The sequence below is a fragment of the Loxodonta africana genome, chromosome 19, assembly GCF_030014295.1.
Source record: "Loxodonta africana isolate mLoxAfr1 chromosome 19, mLoxAfr1.hap2, whole genome shotgun sequence".
In the NCBI taxonomy this organism is placed as follows: domain Eukaryota; kingdom Metazoa; phylum Chordata; class Mammalia; order Proboscidea; family Elephantidae; genus Loxodonta; species Loxodonta africana.
In genome coordinates, this window is record NC_087360.1 from 43,679,973 (window position 1) to 43,701,724 (window position 21,752).

Here is a 21,752-nt window from a genome sequence, read left to right on the forward strand (position 1 = left end):
TGCATTTATTGATATAAATTGGCCTCCGAAGACCACTTTTGCTGTGTCCCAAAGGTTCTGATAGGAAGTGTTTTCATTCTCATTGGATTCTCTGAATTTCTTTATTCCATCCTTAATGTCTTCTATCACCCAGTCTTTTTTTTAAGCAGGGTATTGTTCAGGTTCCAAGTGTTTTGATTTCTTTTGCCTGCTTTTCCTGTTATTGATTTCCACTTTTGCAGCCCTATGCTCAGACAAGATGATTTGTACTATTTCAATGTTTTGGATTCTACTAAGGCTTGCTTTATGACCTATTATGCGGTCTGTTCTAGAGAATGTTCCGTGTGCACTAGAAAAGAAAGTATACTTGGTTGCTGTTGGGTGGAATGTTCTGTATATGTCTACGAGGTCAAGTTGGTTGACTGTGGCATTTAGATCTTCCATGTCTTTATTAAGCTTCTTTCTGGATGTCCTGTCCTTCACCAAAAGTAGTGTGTTGAAGTCTCCTACTATTATTGTGGAGCTGTCTATCTCCCTTTTCAATGCTGACAGAGTTTGTTTTATGTATCTTGCAGCCCTGTCATTGGGTGCATAAATATTTAATATGATCATACCTTCTTGGTGTATTGTCCCTTTAATCACTATATAGGGTCCTTCCTTATCCTTTCTGATGGATTTAACTTTAAAGTCTATTTTGTCAGAAATTAATATTGCCACTCCTGCTCTTTTTTGATTCTTGTTTGCTTGATATATTTTTTCCATCCTTTGAGTTTTAGTTTGTTTGTGTCTCTAAGTCTAAGGTGTGTCTCTTGTAGGCAGCGTATAGACAGATCTTGTGTTTTAATCCATTCTGCCATTCTCTGTCTCTTTATTGGTGCATTTAGTCCACTTACATTCAGGGTAATTATGAATAGGTATGAATTTAGTGGTATCATTTTGATGTCTTTTTTGGTGTGTTGAGAGTTTCTTTTTCTCACCTGATTTTACGTGCTGAGTAGATTCTTTATATATTGTCCTTTCCTCATATTTGTTGTTGTTGATTTTGTTTCTGCTGAGTCTGTATTTTTCCCTTGTATTTTATTTTGATGAGTGGGATAGTTTGTCTCCTTTGGGGTTACCTCATTATTTACCCCTATTTTTCTAAATTTAAAACTAACTTTTATTTCTTTGTATTGCAGTATCTTTCTCTCCATATGGAAGGTGTATGATTACATTTCTTAGTCCCTCTTTATTATTTTAATGTTGTCTTCTTTTATGTAATAACATCACTGTTACCCTGTTTTCAGCTTTTTTTTTTTATAATCTTGCTTTGTTTTTTTGGATTTCCCTGTGTGGGTTGACTTCTGCTTGCTCTGCCCTGTGTTCTAGTCTTGGGCTGATACCTGATATTACTGATTTTCTAACCAAAGAACTCCCTTTAGTATTTCTTGTAGTTTTGGTTTGTTTTTTACGAGTTTCCTCAACTTGGGTTTATCTGGAAATGTCTTAATTTCACCTTCATATTTAAGAGACAGTTTCGCTGGATGTATGATTCTTGGCAGGCAATTTTTTTCCTGCAATTTTTACAATATGTCATCCCATTGCCTTCTTGCCTGCATGGTTTCTGCCAAGTAGTCCGAGCTTATTCTTATTGGCTCTCCTTTGTAGGTGACTTCTCATTTATCCTTCGCTGCTCTTATAATTCTTTCTTCATATTTGTGTAACATATATGTTTGTTTTTTTCATTTATAAAGTATAGGAGGTAAACAGAACTACTGCATTTTCAGTTGTATCATGTTAGGTGAACATATGACTTTATAATTGCCTTTAATTTAGAGATTATGCATGGTTTAAGATTTGTATAGGTACCATGTCGATAACTGGTGGACTGTGATGGTTAAGGTTGTGTTTCAACTTGGTTGGGCCATGATTCTCAGTGGTTTGGAAGTCGTGATGTAGTCTGAAAGTTATAGAATGAGGTAATCACCTCCATGATGAGATCTCCTATGAGCAGCCAATCAGTTGGCAGGAAGTTTCCTTGGTGGTGTGGCCTGATTCCAGTATATATGGACTTTCTGGCAAATCTTGCTGCCTTTTGCTCTCCTCTGGATCCTGCATCCAGCTTGTCATCATCTCATCTCCAGTTTTTGAAACTTGAGCCAGCAGCCTGCCGTCTTACCTGCTGATGTTGGGTTCATGAACCCCCGCAGCTACGTGAGTTAGGAGAAGCCTCCAGCCTATGCCCAATTCATGGACTTGGGACTTTCCAGCTTTAGACACACACGCATACACATATATACCAAAAAACCAGACCCACTGCCATTGAGTCGATTCCAACTCATAGTGACCCTATTAGACAGAGCAGAACTACCCCATAGGGTTTTCAAGGAGTGGCTGATGGATTTGAACTGCCAAACTTCTGGTTAGCAGCCTGAGCTCCTAACCATCATGCCACCGGGGCTCTCTTTTTCTGTCTCTCTGTCTCCCCATATATATATATATGCTTCGCTGGTTTCACTGGTTTTGCTTCTTGCAAGAACCCAGCCTAAAACACAGTGCCTCTAAGTGATCTTTTAATTACTCTATGAATAAATGATCTTGAACTATTTCAGAGAAAGAATCAAAGGATTCTAACCATCTTATAAGGAATTATTTTTTATCTTTCCAAAGCTCTGTAACCACCTTTGATGGCTTTGAGAGATGGGGATGTTAGTCTCTGACAACAGGGAAGGAAGAGGTGACACTGGCAATTGTACATTCCTCTCTAGTGGGAATTTCTGAAAAATAAAACAAAAGGAAATACCATAGTAGAGACCACCAGTTTTCAATCAAATGGGAATTGTAATCCTGTGGTTGGAGATGTTAGCAGAAGACTTATTAATTCCTCTTCCAATACATCATGGAACAAACTATATTTAAAGAATGCATCAATGACTTCAGACAGAAAAGAACACTTCTTGCGAAGCCCTACTGTAATACTTAGTTATCTATAGAGCCCTGGTGGCAATGTGGTTAAGCATTCAGCTGCTAACCAAAAGGTTGGTGGTTCAAATCCTTAGCCACTCCTTAGACACTCTATGGGGGCAGTTCTACGATGTCCTATAGGGCTGCAATGAGTCAGAATTGACAGCTACAAGGTTTCTTTCTCTTTTTTGGGCTTGGCTATCCATAAATGTATTACCACTGATCATTCAAATAATCATCAAAATCTACATTAAGAAGATAGAACATGATGATATGCAGAACTGAGTATTTTAAAATCAGCAGAACATTTAGAAGCAATATCCTACTAACAGTAAATGATGAGGAACTAGAATATGTGGGGAGTCAGAGGTTGAAAAATAGGCCAAAGATTGCCTCTGCATGTCCAACAGATGAGGGCATGAACTAGGAGCTTAGAATGTTGGATCTGTCCTATGCATGTATTTGGTTTGGTCACCACATTATTTAAAAGTTGAAAGACTGCATAAAAATACCCAGGTTTTTGCTTTCCTAGGGAAAAAAAAAATTACAGGATCTGTCACTAATGAGCTTGTAACTCTCCTCATGTGCCAACAAGTGGCTGGGGTTGAATTGCACTGCCCCCTTTTTATGGAGCCTGAATCTTCCAGTTCACTACAGTCCCTATTATCTCTTTATCTCTCAGCTTACACTGTGGTTTGTTCCATGGTAGAGAAATGATTCTTTATAGTTAATGTCTCTATCAAAATTGTGAAAATAAAAAATTAAATCTATTTTTAATTCTTACACCTGGCCCTCTTCACTTATTTATATTGTCTGGGCATTACCTTGCCAATCAACAAAGAAAATGAGATGATGAAGTTGGTTCACTAAAAGAAGCCTAGAGTATAAGCGAGGCAGTAGCAGATCAACCAATGAAAACCCTATGGATTTTGATAGTATCTACAATCTATCATGGCGATGGTCCAGAGCTGGACAGAATTTCATTCCATTGTGCATGGGGTTGCCATGAGTGGGGGCCAACTTGATGGCGGCTAACAACATCAACAGTATAAACAAGAAAATTAAAAAAAAAAAATCTGAGTTTAGTAACTGAAAATGTAACAGAATCCTAATTACACTGTATACAACCTTTAATGTAGCAATCCCAGTTCTGGGGACTTATCCAACAGACATATACAAAAAAAAAAAAAAACTCTGATATTCAATGTTATTGCTGGCAGCATTATTTCTAACAGCAAAAGATTAGAAACAACACAAATGTCCACCTTTAGGGGATAAGAATAAGGGAATTCTTTGTGCTACTACAAAACAATTTCCAAGTGAAAAGAACAAGGAACACCATAATGTATATTATGTCTTTTGTGAAAGAGGAGGAGAAGAGTGGGAAAGAATAATATATAAACTAACTATATAAAAAAAAAAAAACTATATACAGATTTGTTTATAACAGTTATAAAATATTTCTGGAAGGATACAGAAGAAACTCATAACATTGATTCTTTTTGGACAGGGAACTAGATAGCTGAGGGATGGAGGCAGTAAGGAGCATTTTCACTAAACATATTTTAGTACCTCTTGAATTTTATAGCAGGTAAATGGGTACCTACTAAAAAAAAAATTTCTTTTCAATTAAACAAGTTAGCCAAACTGATTACAAATATGTTTAAGAATCCAGCAACTGTCAGAATTGGTGAGCCAGTGACCCACAAGATACCTATATATATATATATATATATATACACATACACACACAGTATTTTGCCTTTTAGTTCCAAGAAGATGGAGATTTCAGTGGACACTCAGTGGGGGTGAGGGTAAGGGAATGGACAGAAGGAAAGTGAGATGAAATAAGGACAAAATGGCTTGGTGTCTTTTTCTATTTGGCTTTTTGAACTGGTTTTAAGCCCAGAAGGAGTAAAAGGGTAGATCCAAAAGATACGAAATCTTTTCAAATCTAAAAGATATCTTTTCAGGACAGACTATGAAAATGTGACAACTGACTGCTCCTTTGGGAATTAGGGGCAGTGTGGCAAAGAGATGAGAGAGAGGCCGTCTTTGATTTGGTCCTGCACCTCCCCAGTATCTTGAAGACTAGCATTTTTGAAAATACTAAAAGACAGCACTCCTGGCACTGCCACCATCCTTCACAGAGGACCCAGCAGCAATAGCTGTGATACGGACTTCTCCGAGACTATAAGGAACATTTACCTTCTGTTCCTGAATACAGGTTACAGTATATTTAAGGGAGCTCTGATGAGGGCTAGAGGTTTGTGCCAACAGGAGGGAACAAAAGTTACAGTTTATCCCTCAACAGATGATAAAACCTAGAAACATTTAGGCTACATAACTATAAAAATATTATGTAGAGGACTAAAAAGACAGGATAACAATACTCTGGCAAGAGAGCAAGAAGGAAATGTCTTCCTGGATTTTTTTTTTTTTTTTCCTTAACTTAGGCAATTGCCCACCAAACAGGAAGTAGATGAGAAAAAACATAAGGCTAGCAGGAAAGAGGTTACTCAAGGCTCTGCTGGGAACCAACACACTTAGTTATGCAGTACCTATTTTCCAAAGTGAAATCTTTCAACTGCTTTAAAATGTTTCTTTTCTAAGCCACTGAAAGCAATGAGATCATGTTCTTGATTAGGTGCCAGGTTTTTTTCCCCTGCAACCCAGATTGTTGAAGTTAAAAAGTAGAAGAATGAAAAAGGTTGAAGATAGCAAAAACTAGAAAGGGAAAACGGGGGGGGGGGGGGACATAATATATTTTAATAAGCAAGAGGTGGAACATTATAGGATAATGAAATACAGGGAGTTTTATTATTATTTTTTTTCCCCTAAAGTTGAGGACATCTTTCCCTGTTCCAAAAATACAATGTTTTCCTATTCCATTTTTTCCACAGTTAAAGTAATATATATAATCTCTCCATGTCCCACAGCACAAAAGTAAGTTATAAACACAGAGATAAGCCATTTGTAAAATACAGGGTTTGCACTAATATCTTAGGGCTTTGCTGAATCACAGACAGAAGAAATTTGAAGGATACCCTTGGGTAATTTTGGTTCATACGTTTTCATAAGTGGAAAATAAATGGCATTCACTTCCCTAAACAATGTATAGTAAAAGATGTAATTTCTAAGATAAGTAAGCACTCACATATACAACGTGAACTAGAGATTAAACCCCATCTCAAAACACAACTGCTGTGGTTCAGAAAATAAATAACAATACCATGGTACATGTATCAGTGCCTTCCACCTACATCAGTGGCTATTCAATTTAATTTTATATTTGAATACAACTTTATACTTTTCAAAGCAGCTTCAAATTTCTCATTTGATTTTCACAACACCCTCTGAGGTAAGTAGGGCAGGTTTCATTCCATTTTATAGATACCAAAACAGATACAAAAAAGTTAAGAGAGAAATTACAAATCAGTTGTAAGTCAGGGTTAGAAAGCAGGCATTCAGAACTCTTGGCTCCATGTCTGTCAAAGTGAATTCTGTGGATCATTATTCATTCACCATTCAATATTTAAGTGAATACTCTATTTCAAGACCACCACCCATCTGTCAGTTTGTTGTTGTTCTGCGGTAGTTTGTGTGCTACTGTGATGCTGAAAGCTATGCCACAGGTGTTTCAAATACTAGCAGGGTCAGCTATGGTGGGTAGGTTTCAGCAGAGATTCCAGACTAAAACAGACTAGGAAGAAAGGCCTGGTAATCTGCTTCTGAAAACTAGCCAATGAAAACCTTATGGATCACAACAGAACACTGCCCGACTTTCTTATTTTGAACACATCATCAGGAGGAATCAACTGCCGGAGGAGGACATCATATGTGGTGAAGGAGAGGATCAGAGAGGGTGAGGGAGACTCATAGTGAGATGGATTGGCACAACAGCTGCAACAACTAACTCAAACATGCTGATAACTGCGAGGCTGACATAAGACCAAGCAATGTTTTTGTTCTGTTGTACATAAGGTTGAATGGAGTCAACTCTTGACAGCAGCTATCTAATCGATCTCTATCCGTATTTCAGGAACTATCCTAGGCATCGGGAATATAATAAAGAACAAGAGTACGCAGTCTCTACCCCTAAGGAGCTTCTGGTTTAACGAGTGTCATTACTTAAATAACTACATAAATAATGTAAAGCTGCACTTGTGATAAGTGCCATGAAGCGGGGTACCCATGCTTTACAAACATATAATGTGGGAGATTTGATCTAGTCAGAGAGGCTACAAAAGGATCCCCTTAGGAATTAAGGATAAAGCTCACATCTGAAGGACAGGCATTACTTAAGACAATGACGCAAAAGGAAACACCATTCTAGGTGATGGGAACATCAGATGCAAAGGTCCTACTGTGGGAGGGGCCGCGTAAAATGGGAGGGTGAAAGAAATAATAGTGTAGTTAAAGCAGAGAGCCTGATGCCTAACTTAATGCAATCAGAGTATCCAAGTGTGGAAGCTCAGGACTGGTGTTTTTTAAACAAGCTCCCCATGTGATCTTAGACACATTAAAGTTTGACTAGTTCCCCATTATAAAGATATTTTCATAGCATCTAAATGTTTCATTCAGGAATAGTGGGGAGGCTTTGGAAGAGGGCAAAAATAAAGGAATTGCTATGTTCATTAAACAGATCCCAAAATATCTGCATTACAGGAGTGGCATGGCTTTTAATTTAGGGAATAAAGGAAGAATTCATCAAGGTAGTCATATCTGCCCTAGGCTTTTTGAGGTGTATTAAATTTCCACAGATGGAGGTGGGAAGCCTTCACCTCTAGATAAAGAAATGAAAAGACTGAAATGATGAATCATAGGAGTGTGAGTATTTTACCATAGCCTTTCCTAAATAACACTTTAGTTGCAGAGGATCTTGTGGCTTACAAAACTTTAATTTTATGCTCATACAACAAATTCTATTAAGTTGTGAGGGAAAATAATAATTTTCTCAATTTTGCAGATAAAGCCAGCTGAGTAAGGTTAACTTGTGCAAGGTCACATTTCCAACAGTGCTCTTTTCTTTTAAAATATAGATTCCTGATCATCACAATGTGGAACTGATGTCAAGTTTATTATCCAAAACACAGGGAACTAACTAGGCCTGGGATACTAGATACATGAGAATTTTGCTATAATTTGAGATAAAAGCCCAGTTACTGTGGCTTTAGTTAAATGCAGTTAATGGACAAGTGTTCTCAGCTGGCGAGAAAGAAAGAAAAACAGAGAGACACAGACTCTAAATAAGGCACCCACCCAGCAGCACCAAGGAAGAAAGGCCTAGAGATGTTTCTCAAAGATTACGGCCAAGAAAACCCAATGGAGTTTAGTTCTACTCTCTGTACTTTGTGGTACACAGGGTGGCCATGAGTAGGAATTGATTCAGCAGCAATGGGTTTGGTTTTGATGAGGCCTAATAACTGAGGTATAAGGACTGAGGGACAAAAACAAACAGATAAGGGGACACATTCCTCACCTTCAAACAGTACTTTTTAATGTGTGATTGTGATTTTTCAGTTTTCTCCCAAAAGTTACCTTCAAGAAAACGCTGATGATGACATCTTAAGAACCTATGATGTTCTTAGCCAAACACAGTCTTTCATTTCCTTTTCTAACGTCGAAAAACCAAACCTGTTGCCTTTGAGTTGATCTTGACTCATAGCGACCCAACAGGATAGAGTAAAATTGCCCCCATAAGGTTTCCAAGGCTGTAAATCTTTACTGAGGCAGACTTCTACATCTTTTTCCCACGGACCAGCTAGTGGGCTCAAGCCATCGACCTTTCAGTTAGCAGCCAAGCACTTAACCACTGCGCCACCAGGGCTCCTTTTTTCTAACACAGGAGGTTATAAATAATGCAAGAAATAATCTTGCTTTTAATAAATATGGAGCTGCAGATTTGTTCAAAATACTATGGAAGGTACAAAAACAAGGTCCTTAGCCCCAAAGGTATACGTTTTATCAATACCAGTAGATACTACGAATACCTCACAAGACTATATTCAAGAAAACTTGTTGGGCTTTACCCAGTTTTCATAAGCAGAAATGACTTTCCTTTTCTATGGAAGAACAAAAAATTTTAAAGTCAACCATTTCAAAACCACTTTATAATTCTTTTTCCCATCATCCTTTCTCCTGACCATCTCTCTCATCTTGTCACAGTGAGACAGCTTGAGTGACTTGGAAAGATGGCACATCAATAACAAATAAAAAATATAGAAGGAAAAAGACACCCTATTTTTTTTTTTATTTCTTCAATACTACTGTCTCATCCTATCTTATCTACCTTAATATAAAACGAAGAACAATGCTGTACTTTAATTGTATTAACTGAATAATATTTCATGTGATCTGTTTTTATATTAGAAGTATAATCAATGTAACGTTTTCCTTTTTTTTTTTTTGCCCCAAGCCAAACCCAGTGCCGTAGAGTCAATTCCGACTCATAGCAGCCCTCTAGGACAGCGTAGAACTGCCCCATAGAATTTCCAAGGAGCGCCTTAATTTGGCTTTTTGCTGTTTGTTGTTTTTTAACCATCTGGACCAGTGGTCCTTGACAGAAAAAAGGTTCTTCACCTCAATGATACAGAAAGTTTACATTTATAACAGATAAGTATGGATGAGTCTCCACGATCTAACATTCAGATATTAAAAAACTTATTTTCGGGGACATCTAAGTCATTTGGCATAATAAAATCTATTAAGAAAACATTCTGCATCCCACTTTGGAGAGTGACTTCTGGGGTCTTAAACACTAACAAGCGGCCATCTAAGATGCATCAATGGGTCTCAACCCACCTGGAGCAAAAGAGAATGAAGAACACCAAATACAGAAGGTAATTATGAGCCAAAGAGACAGAAAGGACCACATAAACCAGAAACTACATCAGCCTGAGACAAGAAGAACTAGACAGTGCCTGGCTACAGCCGATGACTGCCCTGACAGGGAACACAACAGAGAACCCATGAGGGAGTAGGAGAGCAGTGGGATGCAGGCCTCAAACTCTCATAAAAAGACCACACTTAATGGTCTGACTGAGACTAGAAGGACCCCAGTGGTCATGGCCCCCAAACCTTCTGTTAGCCCAAGATAGGAACCATTCCCAAAGCCAACTCTTCAGACAGGGATTGGACTGGACTATGGAATAGAAAGTGATACTGGTAAAGAGTGAGCTTCTCAGATCAAATAGCTACATGAGACTATGTTGGCATCTCCTGTCTGCAGGGCAGATGAGAGGGCAGAGGGGGTCAGAAGCTGGCCGAATAGACACGAAAATAGAGAGTGGAGGGAAGGAGTGTGCTGTTTCATTAGGGGGAGAGCAACTAGGAGTATATCGCAAGGTGTATATAAATTTTCGTATGAGAGACTGACTCAATTTGTAAACCTTAGGCACAATATTAAAAAAAAAAACTTATCTTCTTGTGCCAAAGACAAGTGGATATGTGAAGCAATAGAGTTTGTCTCATTGGACATAAAATCATTCTTTTTAGTTCAAAGTGCCTAATATGTTCTTGGGAACCACTTAATTATCTTTCATTTCCCAGTGTATATGCTTTACAGTACAGTCATACTCACCATTAACTGAAAAAGGACAGAGGAAAAATGTATAGAGAAGAAATTTCCAGGTAAAAGGTATAATAATGTCCAATTATTATTAGTAGTACTAGTAGCATATTATATAACATAGTATATATTTATAATGTCATAAGATTAATATTAATATAATAATTGTGATTATTATTTATTATCTCTAAACCCCTAGAGTATGTTTTTCAATTGCTTATAAAAATAATGGTGGTAAAAGGCATCAGCTTGGCATAAAACACTAAGGCATACACAACAGCAGTGTGAGCACTTCTTCCCTAAAAAATAAAAAAAATTTTTAAAAAGTATACCCATTTTTTACTTCTACAGTTAACAAGAAGAATAAACTGGAGTCCATCCGTTTACGCATCTACTGAAACATTAAATAAATTTAGACTCTCCTTAAGAGATCATTATAGCTCATTAAGTAAAAAAGAGAGGTCCTTTCATACCATTTTTTAAAGGGCAGAATTATTAAAGACCAACTATGGATTAGAATACTAATACTTAAATAAAAGGATCACTTTATATGTATTTTTCCATATCTTTTATTCAGTTCTCACTATTTATTCAGCCCTACAGGGAAGGCATTATTATTATTACCATCACACACACACATAATTGAGACTCACAGAATCTAACAAAACTCTTACTGAGTAACTTAGTTAACAGGATCTTTGACAAGTGCCAGGGTTAGGATTACACATCAGAAGTTCCTGACTCTAAACTCAGGACTCTCTCTTCTCCACTACACTGGAATGATGGATTACAAAATAAGCCACAAATTCCACCCATCTGAAGATGCATGTCTATTTGCAATGTGACCCTGTTGCTCTTTAATCATGTCTTTGGAGGAACAGAAGTGAAAGTTATCAATATTCTTTTATAGTTCATGTTTCACTCTTAGGAAAAAAAAATCACAAAAATTTTCTTCTCTGATTCTTTTTGAAGTTTCATGGGTTCAGCTCTGAGGTTTAGGGCTATAGTCCATTTAAGTTAATTGACATATATGATTTGAAAGTCAAGTTTTTTATTCACCCTGAATATGGATATCCAATTCCTCCAGCACCATTTGCTGAAATGGCTTTGCTTTGCTCATTGAATTACCCTGGCATCTTTGTTAAAAATCAATTGACTATAAGCATGTGGGTCATTCTAGACTCTACATTCTGTTTCATTGATCGATCCTTATGCTAACACCACAATGTCCTGGATACTGTAAGTTTACGGCAAGTCTTAAAGTAGTGCACGTCATCTAATTTTATTCTTCTTTTGAAAAATTGTGTGGGTTACTCTAGGTGCTTTGAATTTGCATATAAATTTTAGACTCAGCTTATCAAATTCTACAAAACAGCCTCCTAGGATTTTGACTGGGATTGTGTGGAATTTATAGATCAATTTAGGGAGAATTAAAATTTTAAAGTTACTGTATCCTCTAATCCATGAACATAGTATATATATCTCCATTTATTTAGGTCTTCTTTAATTTACACCAGAAACCCCTGTGGTGAAGTGGTTAAAAGCTACAGCTTCTAACCAAAAGGCTGGCAATTCAATCTACCAGGCACTCCTTGGAAAACTCTATGGGGCAGTTCTGCTCTATCCTATAGGGTCGCTATGAGTCAGAATCAACTCAACAGCAATGACTTTAGGTTTTTTTGGTTAATTTACATCAGCAGCGTTTTGTGATTTTTTAGCACCAGGTCTTGTACAAATCTACTATTTATTCTTAAGTATGTAATTTTTTGATACAATTGTAAATGGCATTGTTTTTTTATTTCTACTTTCCAACTGTTCATTGCTAGTACAGATACAGAACTAAAAATTATTTCTGCAAGCTGACTTTGTATTCTTTGACTTTGCTAAACACAGTTCTAGGAGCTTTTTTAGATTCCTTAGAATTTTCTACACTCAGGATGTCCAGTATTTCTCTAAATACTTTTTGTCCTCCTCTCCTCCTATCTTTCTAGAATCCAGTTACACTTATGTGAAAACTCATGATACTGTCCCCCAGTTCACTGAGGCTCTGTTCATTTTCTTTGTCTTTTTCTGTGCTTCATCGCAGAAGTTCCAACTGCTATATTTCCAAGTTCACTGATATTTTCTTTTGGAGTGTCTTTTTCATTTTACTTTACATACTGGATTTTTCTCTGTAATATGTGGAACTTTTGTTTATATTTTTAATTTCTCTCTTCATTGTGTTTGTTTTTCTTTCCCCCCTTGAGCATAGGGAGCATATTTATAAATCAGTTTGACTTTCTTATCTGCTAATTACAGCACCTTCATCATTTTTGGGGCCTATCCTTACTTACTGCTTTTTCTTCATATGTATAGTAATTTTTATTTTATTTCATATCTTGTAATCTTTATGTTGTTCAGTGCTGGATTTATCATATTCCTTTAAAGGGCACTGGGCTATTTTGAGCAGGCAAGTAACTTACCTGTGAATGAGTCTGATCCTTCCAGAGCCCAATTTTATGCTCCTTTAGGTAGAGTTTATAGTAGCTGCAGTGCAATGAATTGCCTTTACATGGGCTTTCTCACCATGGTCTTGTAACTCCCACCACATGATTGGGTGGGACTACACAAATAAGGTGCCTATGGCCCACCAAGGGGATTAGACAGCTTGCTAATAATGTAAATAAGGTACATGGTACCTTCATGGGGCTGGGACCATGCAAATAACTCAAATGGAACCCTAATGTTGGTATTGGTCACTTTTGCTATCCTGCTAGGCTTAAAATGAGCCATCCCAGAGGTGAAATGGAGGGACTTCACAACTACCAAGAGTTGGGAGTGGAGCACGTCCTTGGGACCCAGGGTCCCTGTGCTTAAACTTCCTAGGCCCTGGAGAAAGAGAGAGCTATTAACACTGTAGATGACACAAGATGGTGAGAAGCAGCAGCAGAGAAACGGAGGCAGCAGATCAGGTGACTGCCATGAAGACAGCTCAGTGGGCTTCCTGGTCCACAGAGCAAGGCAGTTACAGCAGGTGTGCCAACTCACGAAGCAAGACAGCTAAGCACCCTTGGGCAGGAGGCTTCTTGGTGAAGTGGGGTACCCTTGGACACTTGTTGGCAGAGAGCTAGGCTTGCCGACCCAAGGAGCGAGAAAGCTGAGCACTTTTGGGTAGGAGGTTTCTTGGCAGAGTGGGGTACCCCCAGGCACTTATTGGCAGAGTTAAACAGCTATGTAACACTTGCCTGAGCAAGGCAGAGGCCAGGCCAAGAGGCCAAGGGGCCAACAGGCTGACAGCCAGAGAGAAGTCTGCCTGCAGGCACAGCTGAGAAGAGGCTGCCCTGATTGAAAAACTGTATCCTGAGTCGGTTCTGATGCTGAATTGTAACCTGTTATATCCCTAATAAACCTCATAACTCTGAATATGGTCTGTGAGTTGTATGTGACCACTGCAACAAATTATCGAACCAGCCAAGAGTTACCAAGTGCCACGGGAGGGACAGCTGGTGTCAGAATAGGTAAAAAGGCTGGAGAAAGGAGGTATGTCTGATCTCAATCTCATAGCAATTAGCCTTGGGCTGCTGATACTGATAATGATTCCAGTCCTCTCTTGTGAAGTTAGACGAGGAGGTTGAATGAAGATGCTGGCACCCCATTTTTACAGTTGGTGTCAGAAGTGGGACTCTTTTCAATGGGTTCAGAATCATAGAAACATGGGACTTTGTAAGAGAAAGAACGAAAGGGCACGGGAAGTGAAACTTTTGATTCTTGGATGGTTACTTTTATTGTTGTCTATAATGGCTGAAAGGAAAGGAAGAGATGTTATGCTGCAGCAGAGTAGAGAAAAGCTGCATCTGGAGTGGACTGGGGGAAAAGCCTGGCTGGTTAAACAAGATGACTGACAAGAGGTTTCACCCAGGCAGAGGCCCAAGGCCACATGCATATGAATGTGAAGACAGTCAAGGTGTAGAGAAGGGAAGATGAAACTGGAATGTTTTTAAAAGGGTTATGTGTTTATCTGAATATACTGTGGATATTGAATGTTTCTCCTACCTAGTGTTGCAAAACAGACCTAAATGTATGATGAAAATGAATATTGGGTATTACAGACACCACAGAGCATGTAACTCCACCTTCAGCCAATACCTGATTGGGTATGCTAAAAGAGGAACTAGGATTTATCTCAAAGAAACACAGATTGTTCATTTCAATGCAGTAGGCTTGTGTACAGGGTATTGGGGCCTTAGGTGGAAAACCTGGGTCCCACCCAAAATCTCTTAACTCAGGAAATTTGCATTTGGAAAGATATGCAGACTGACCACTAACTGCTGAGAGAGCAGGAGATTTGCATTTGAAGGAAGACCTGCAAGGAAAAAAACAAAACTTTTTTGCTTTTTTAATTTTGAGGAAGCACTTTGCCTTTGGGTGCATTGAGGCAGGAAAGGTCTGTGCTCATCAAAAGAACCCCCTTCCAGGACTAGAAGTTAAAGGAGGCTGGTGAGTGGACACCTTGGTATACTCACCTATTGTGACTACCTGTGTCTACTCATGAGTGGAAGGGAGGAAAGTGCAGCAATGAAGAGATGGGCTAAGTCTGGACATGTTCCACTAGCACATGTTGACCTGGCCCATAACAATTCTTCTCCTTCCTCGCGATCTTAGACAAGAAGGTTGGATGATGCTGCCTCCACGCCATTTTTACAGTAGCCTACATTCTAGGGCTAATTTAGCTCTCCTTTTTTTTTTTTTTAGTCGGAATCGACTCGACAGCAAAAGGTTTGGTTTGGTTTTTTTCTAAGATGACTAAATGTCCTTTACCCATGAGTCTACAACCTGGCTGCAGGGAAATAAGATGATTTCAAGTTCTGTCCAAACTGTGGGAATTGTTCATCTTATAACCCAGTGCCATCGAGTCGATTCCGAGTCATAGCAACCCTATAGGGCAGAGTAGAACTGCCCCATAGAGTTTACAAGGAGCGCCTGGCAGATTCAAACTGCCAACCCTTTGGTTAGGAACTTAACCTCTACACCACCAGGGTTCCTCTTATAGCTCCCTAATAATTGTTCTTTCCTCAAAAGTTTTTACCCAGCGTCATGGAGTTTAATTTTGCTTGTGTGGAGGGGCGTTCAGCAACTCCTGTACAAATTTCTCCAACTGCTTCTCTGAATGGCTCCCTGCATTTCAAAACTCTGCCCCTCAAATTTTAACTGCCCATCCTCCCTGAACTGTGACTTCTTTCCTCACAGTGAGATTGCTGGACTTTGTTTCAGCTGTTACCACTCCATACATTGCAGCCTGGATATTGCCTTTCAGCCTGAATGGATGGGCAGTCATAGTGCTGATTTGGTTTGTTTCATTTCAGCTCTACCTATTGTACAACGTCAACAACCAATTTCATACATTTTGTTTGGTTTTCCACCCCTCAAAGTTTTATCAGTATGTTTTCAGGAGCAAGTGATAGAAAGCACAACTCAAAATGGCTTAAACTACAGGCAACTTATTATTTCTTATAACAAGTCTAGAAGTAAGGCAGTTTTGGAATAAGTTAATTGAGAAGAGCAATGATCTTATCAAAGACCCCAATTACCTCACTTTTCCTGCTCGGCCACCCCCGCTGAGAAACAATGGCTTAGTGTTTCTAAGCTACAGGTAGCGTCACGTGTAGGTGCATGAGCCTAAACACCAACAAAATCAGGGCTCTGACAGCAGGGAGAAAGAGGGAAATGTTGAATAGGCAACGAGAGAAATGCTGGTTAGGCAACCAACAGTGCTTACTACTTAGGTCCAATCCAAATACTGATATTTCAAAAAGTCTTTTCTGACTACTCCAGCCTTCAGTAAAATTACATGTATGGCTTATATGGCATTTTATCCTTCTAATGCAAGATTATCAATTATTATTACTGATATCTAAGTAAAAGAATATATCACAGGTTTTTTTTTACTTATACATGTTACTTATACATATCCCATGCTCACTATGAGAACAAATATAATAAGATTGTCATTATATAAAAGAAGACTTTTGAATTTATATGTGTATATATATGTATTTTATAGATGTGTACAAATATTAAACTGCAAGGATGCTTAGAATAGTGAAATACTGGAAATAACCCACATGTCCAGCAATAGAAAATTGTTAAATATACTATGACACAGTTACAGAATGAATTAATATACATTCTTAAGGAAAAATATTGAGAATCACCACTTAACATGAAAAATGTACCTAATAAAATAAGTAAATAAAATAAAAGGAGACTACAAAACTGTATGTAGGTTGTTTCCCAGAGTATGTTAACTAAACAACATAGTAATTATATCATGTTTGGTACAAACAGTCATTGCAGCATTTAGGTATTTTTAAAAGTAGTAATTTATCTTACTTTCACATAAAGGAGATATCTACAAATCAAGCTTAGATAAAGGTAGGCCCAATAGAAGCAAGGATGAAGAGACTTCATCTTGCTTACTTTGCACACATCACCAGGAAAGACCACCTGCTAGAAAAGCACATCATGTTTGGAAAAGCAGAGGGTTGGTGAAAAGAAGGATCACCCTCAGAGGGACAGATTGCAACAGCCTCAACAATAGACTCATACATATCACAGATCATGGAGAAGGCACAAGATCGAGCAACATTTCCATTCTGTTATACATAAGGTCACCATGTATACTCACCCGAAGGAAGCTAACAAGAAGAATTGTTGCAGTTAGTTCATTAATCAATACCAGCAAGTACAGGAGACAGAGAACTACCATGGCTTAGTGGTTTGGCTCTTCACTAGCAGTTATACATTTCAGACTCCTTTGTTTCAATTCTGGTGCCACTCTGAATCCAAGGTGCATTGGGATTATTGAACAAGTACAAATGTGTAACAAATAAAAGACAAAAATCAGATTAGCTATAAATCAAAGCACTTAGTCTTCAGTCACAGCTAACTTTATTACATTAACAGATCACTAGTATAATGTTAGATATATGACTGTTAGGAAAACTAACCTATAGATTATTCCTAATCTGTGCAGGGACATATATTTTGCAGTTTTTGAATGATCCTTCCAATGATGTGTAAATCCATTTCACATGAAAACGACACTGCTGATAATAAGCTCATGAAAAAAATGCATTAAATTCTGAAAGTCTCCTTAAATAATGTCCAATCTTTCAATCCAAATCAGTGAAGATAGATCACAAGAGTGCTCACAACTGTATATCAACATACTATTTCAATAAGAAGGATGTGTCCTCGTTGTTTTTGTTAAGTGCCATCAAGTCAGTTCCAACACACAGCAACACAAGGTAAAACAGAGCACTATACTGCCAGGTCCTACATCATCCTCACAATCATTGCTATGTTTGAGCCCATATTACAGCCACAGTGTCAATCCATCTTGTTGAGGGTCTTCCTTTTTTTTCAATGACCTTCTACCAAACATGATGTCCTTCTCCAGAGACTAATTCCTCCTGACAATATGTCCGATGTAAGTAAGACAAAGTCTCACCATTCTCCCTTCTAAGGAGCATTCTGGCTGCACTTCTTCCAAGACAGATCTGTTAATTCTTCTGGCAGTCCAACATTCTTTGCCAGCACCATAATTCAAAGGCATCAATTCTTTGGTCTTCCTTATTCACTGTCCAGGTTTCAAATGCATATGAAGCGACTGAAAATACCATGGCTCGAGTCAGGCACACCTTAGTCAACAAGGTGACATCTTTGCTTTTTAATACTTTAAAGAGGTGAGGTCTTTTGCAGATTTCCCAAATGTAATAAATACGTCATTTGATTTCATGGGCACTGACTGTGGATCCATGTAAATGAAATCCTTGACAACTTTGTTATTTTCTCCATTTATCATGTTGTTGCTTATTGGTCCAGTTGTGAGGATTTTTGTTTTCTTTAAGACATAATCCATACTGAAGGCTACAGTCTTTGATCTTCATCAGGATGCGCTTTAAGTCCACTTCACTTTCAGCAAGCAAGGTTGTGTCATCAGCACATCACATGTTGTTAATGGGTCTTCCTCCAATCCTGATACCCTGTTCTTCTTCATATAATCCAGTTTCTATGATTATTTGCTCCGTGTACAGACTGAATAAGTACAGTTAAAGGATACAACCCAGGCGTACACCTTTCTTGACTTTAAACCACGCAGTATCACACTGTTCTGTTCAAATGGCTGCCTCTTGGTTGATCTACAGTATTTGCATGAGCACAATTAGATGCTCTGGAATTTCCACTCTTCACAATATTATCCATGATTTGTTATGATCCACACAGTTTAATGCCTTTGTATACTCAATAAAACACTGGTAAACGTCTTTCTGATATTCTCAACTTTCAGCCAAGATCAATCTGACATCAGCAACGATATCCCTCATTCCACGTTCTCTTCTGAATCTGGCTTGTATTTCTGGCAGTTCCCTTTTGTTGTACTCCTGCAACCATTTTTGAATTAACTTCAGCAAAATTTTGTTTGTGTGTGGTATTAATGATATTGTTTCTTTTTGTGTGTAAACCTTTCCATGAGTTTTTATACTAGTGGTCTCAGACAATACTTGTCTTTTTTTGATTGACTTATTTCACTCAGCATAATGCCCTCCAGATTCATCCATGTTCTGACATGATTCACAGATTCATAATTATTCTGTATCATTGTATAGCATTCAATTGTGTGTATGTACCAAAGTTTGCTAATCCATTCATCTGTTCATGGGCACTTAGGTTCCTTCCAACTTTTTGCTATTATGTACAATGCTGCAATAAACATGGGTGGGCATATATCTATTCATGTCACAGCTTTTATTTCTTTAGGGTATATACCTAGCAGTAGGATTGCTGGATCATATGGTATTTCTATTTCTAGCTTTTTGAGGAAGCGTTATATCGTTATCCATCCGGGTTATGCCATTTTACATTCCCACCAGTAGTGTATAAGTGTTCCAATCTCCCCACATCCTCGCCAGCATTTATTTTCTGGTTTTTTTTTTTTTGATTAGTACCAGTAATGTTGGGGTGAGATGGTATCTCATTGTAGTTTTGATATGCATCTCTCTAATTGCTAATGATAGTGAACATTTCTTCATGTTTGTTAGTAATTTTTGAGAATCCTCATGGGTGGTCTGTAATGTGACATTCTGGGCTTAAGAGATCTATGTAAGCACAGCAGCTGTATTTCTCTTCTGTATCTTACTACAGTACTAATCACAAAATAAAACAAATAAACACATACTTAAACTACACATAATCATATAGCTTTTGGTAGGCAAGTCAGCAGCTGGGTATAGAATGGAATCCAGGTTCATAGGCACTCAGTAAATGAAATATATTCCCTTGGACACAAAAATGTGATAATCACTTATATGCATATAAGTGAAATTACTTAGGTGAGAAACATAAAAAGAGAGAGTATGAGTAGCTAAGCCAAACAAGATTTCCCAGAATTTAACTCTCCAGTATGAAAACGCAACACTAATTTCAAGTCTTTTATTCGATTGCACCAGTAATTATTTCCAGTAATTGAATTCACCTGGAATAACCAGTGACTAAGTCCCTGATAATTTAATACAAGCAGTCCCTGTGTTACAAACAAGATCCGTTCCTAAGTGTGTCTTTAAGAATCTGTAGGTAAATCGGAACAGGTGCATACAGTTCTTATTTAGCCTTACTTTAGTGCAACAAAATGCTTGAAGCCTTTTCAATAATGTAAAAGCTCCATGTGCAGCAAGTGAAGGTGACTGTGATGAAGAATTTGTTTGAGTAGGGGTGGTTCAATCATTTCAAAGTGAGGGCAAATTTACATAATATTAAAGGGAAAGTACCAGTTTTAAGTGGGACATTCCTAGCCCTAGGACTGCCTGTACTCGGGTTCCTTGAGAATTAACATTAAAGAAACAATATTCTGCAGCAGCAACAATGACCACTGACTATTTTTCTAAAGTCTATCAATATACTTTCATTTAGTAAAAATATTATAATGTAGATGTTTTGAATATTTGGGTACCCACTAATGTGCATGTTTTCAGAAACAGACAAAAGCTATTAACAACTTCTGGGTGCACCCTGGAAGTTCTTTGTCTCAGTTTTCTTCCATTTCCCCAATGATTCCTAATATCTGAATCTTCCTCTCAGTTTGCTGCTTTAGGCTAGCTCACAAAATTTCTTTTCGTTGATTCAGGGCTTTGTTAGTTCTCCCTCTAGGCTGTTTGCTTGTTTGCATCCTGCCTTCCTTTTTCATGGCTCTAGTTTCTCTCTTTTTTGCAATTTGCAGAAACTAATTTGCAGACAAATAACAGAGCTATCTTAAATTTTAGATCTTAGTTTGAGCACCAAACACAAAACTCAAAACTCCTGCTCTTCTCCACATTTTGTCTCCTATGACCTTGCCATTCAAAACAATAGAGTTTATTGGATGGTTTCAATTTCCTGGGATCCAGTTGGGGATTCACTACATTTTGTGTATTGGAGTTTCTCGTGACTGAACTCAAAGCAATTTCCTAAAGAAATTCATGAAACAGTCTCCATACTTGTATGGTTCTTTTCACTAGAGAAAAAAGAAATTCACATTTTAGAGATGTCAGATTCAAACATTTTTATTTCTAAAAAGTTGTTGTAACTTCTGAGAATAAACATCTCTACAATATTTAGTAGGTATTCAATGCACACGATCTTTCTTAGATTTCATTTAAATCTGCTATGTCAGGGACATAAAAAACACAACTTTGATGGTCACTGCTATTTCCTGTATTGGTATTACCTTGGTTATGGCTCTTTTAAGTAATTAAAAGCACAATCATACAAGAATGTGGTGCTATCTTCATCCTGTGATGAGTAATAGAAAATTACTGCAATAAACTCTAGTGCATCCACACAATGGAATACTATGCAAAAGTAACAAAGAATGAGGAAGTTCCTTACATACCGATATGAAAAAAATTTCCATTACACAGTGACTCAAATAAGATGCAGAAAAACAGGTATGTGCTACCTTTGTCCAAAACTGGAAGTGAAAATAAGAATACATATTTGTATTTCCTTGTATTTGTATAAAGAAATTCTGGAAGGTACACAACAACCTAAAAACAGTGTAACATAAGAGCAGGTATACAGAGGAACTGGGTGGGTAGGGGACAAATAGAGACTTTTCACTGTCTCTGTATAACTTCCTACATTTGTTACTTAATCACGTGGAATGTATTAGGTAGTGAAAAATAACCTAACTAGTTTTCAATCTCTTCACCTGAAATGAGAGGTGTAAGTTAATATCAATGCAAAA

General features: G+C 37.8%; 1 protein-coding gene across 8 annotated transcripts in view; it reads right to left on the bottom strand.

Annotated features, from left to right (window-relative positions):
- Positions 1-21,752, bottom strand: part of HMBOX1 (homeobox containing 1) — a 298,479-nt gene that overhangs the window by 189,333 nt on the left and 87,394 nt on the right. Inside the window, exon 1 of one of the 8 annotated variants that reach the window (XM_064271911.1) lies at positions 17,157-17,307. The exons of the other annotated variants lie outside the window; for them this stretch is intronic. The gene's annotated coding sequence lies outside the window, so the exon portion shown is untranslated. Of the gene's footprint in view, positions 1-17,156; positions 17,308-21,752 lie in introns of those variants that run through there. 8 annotated transcript variants of the gene reach the window in all.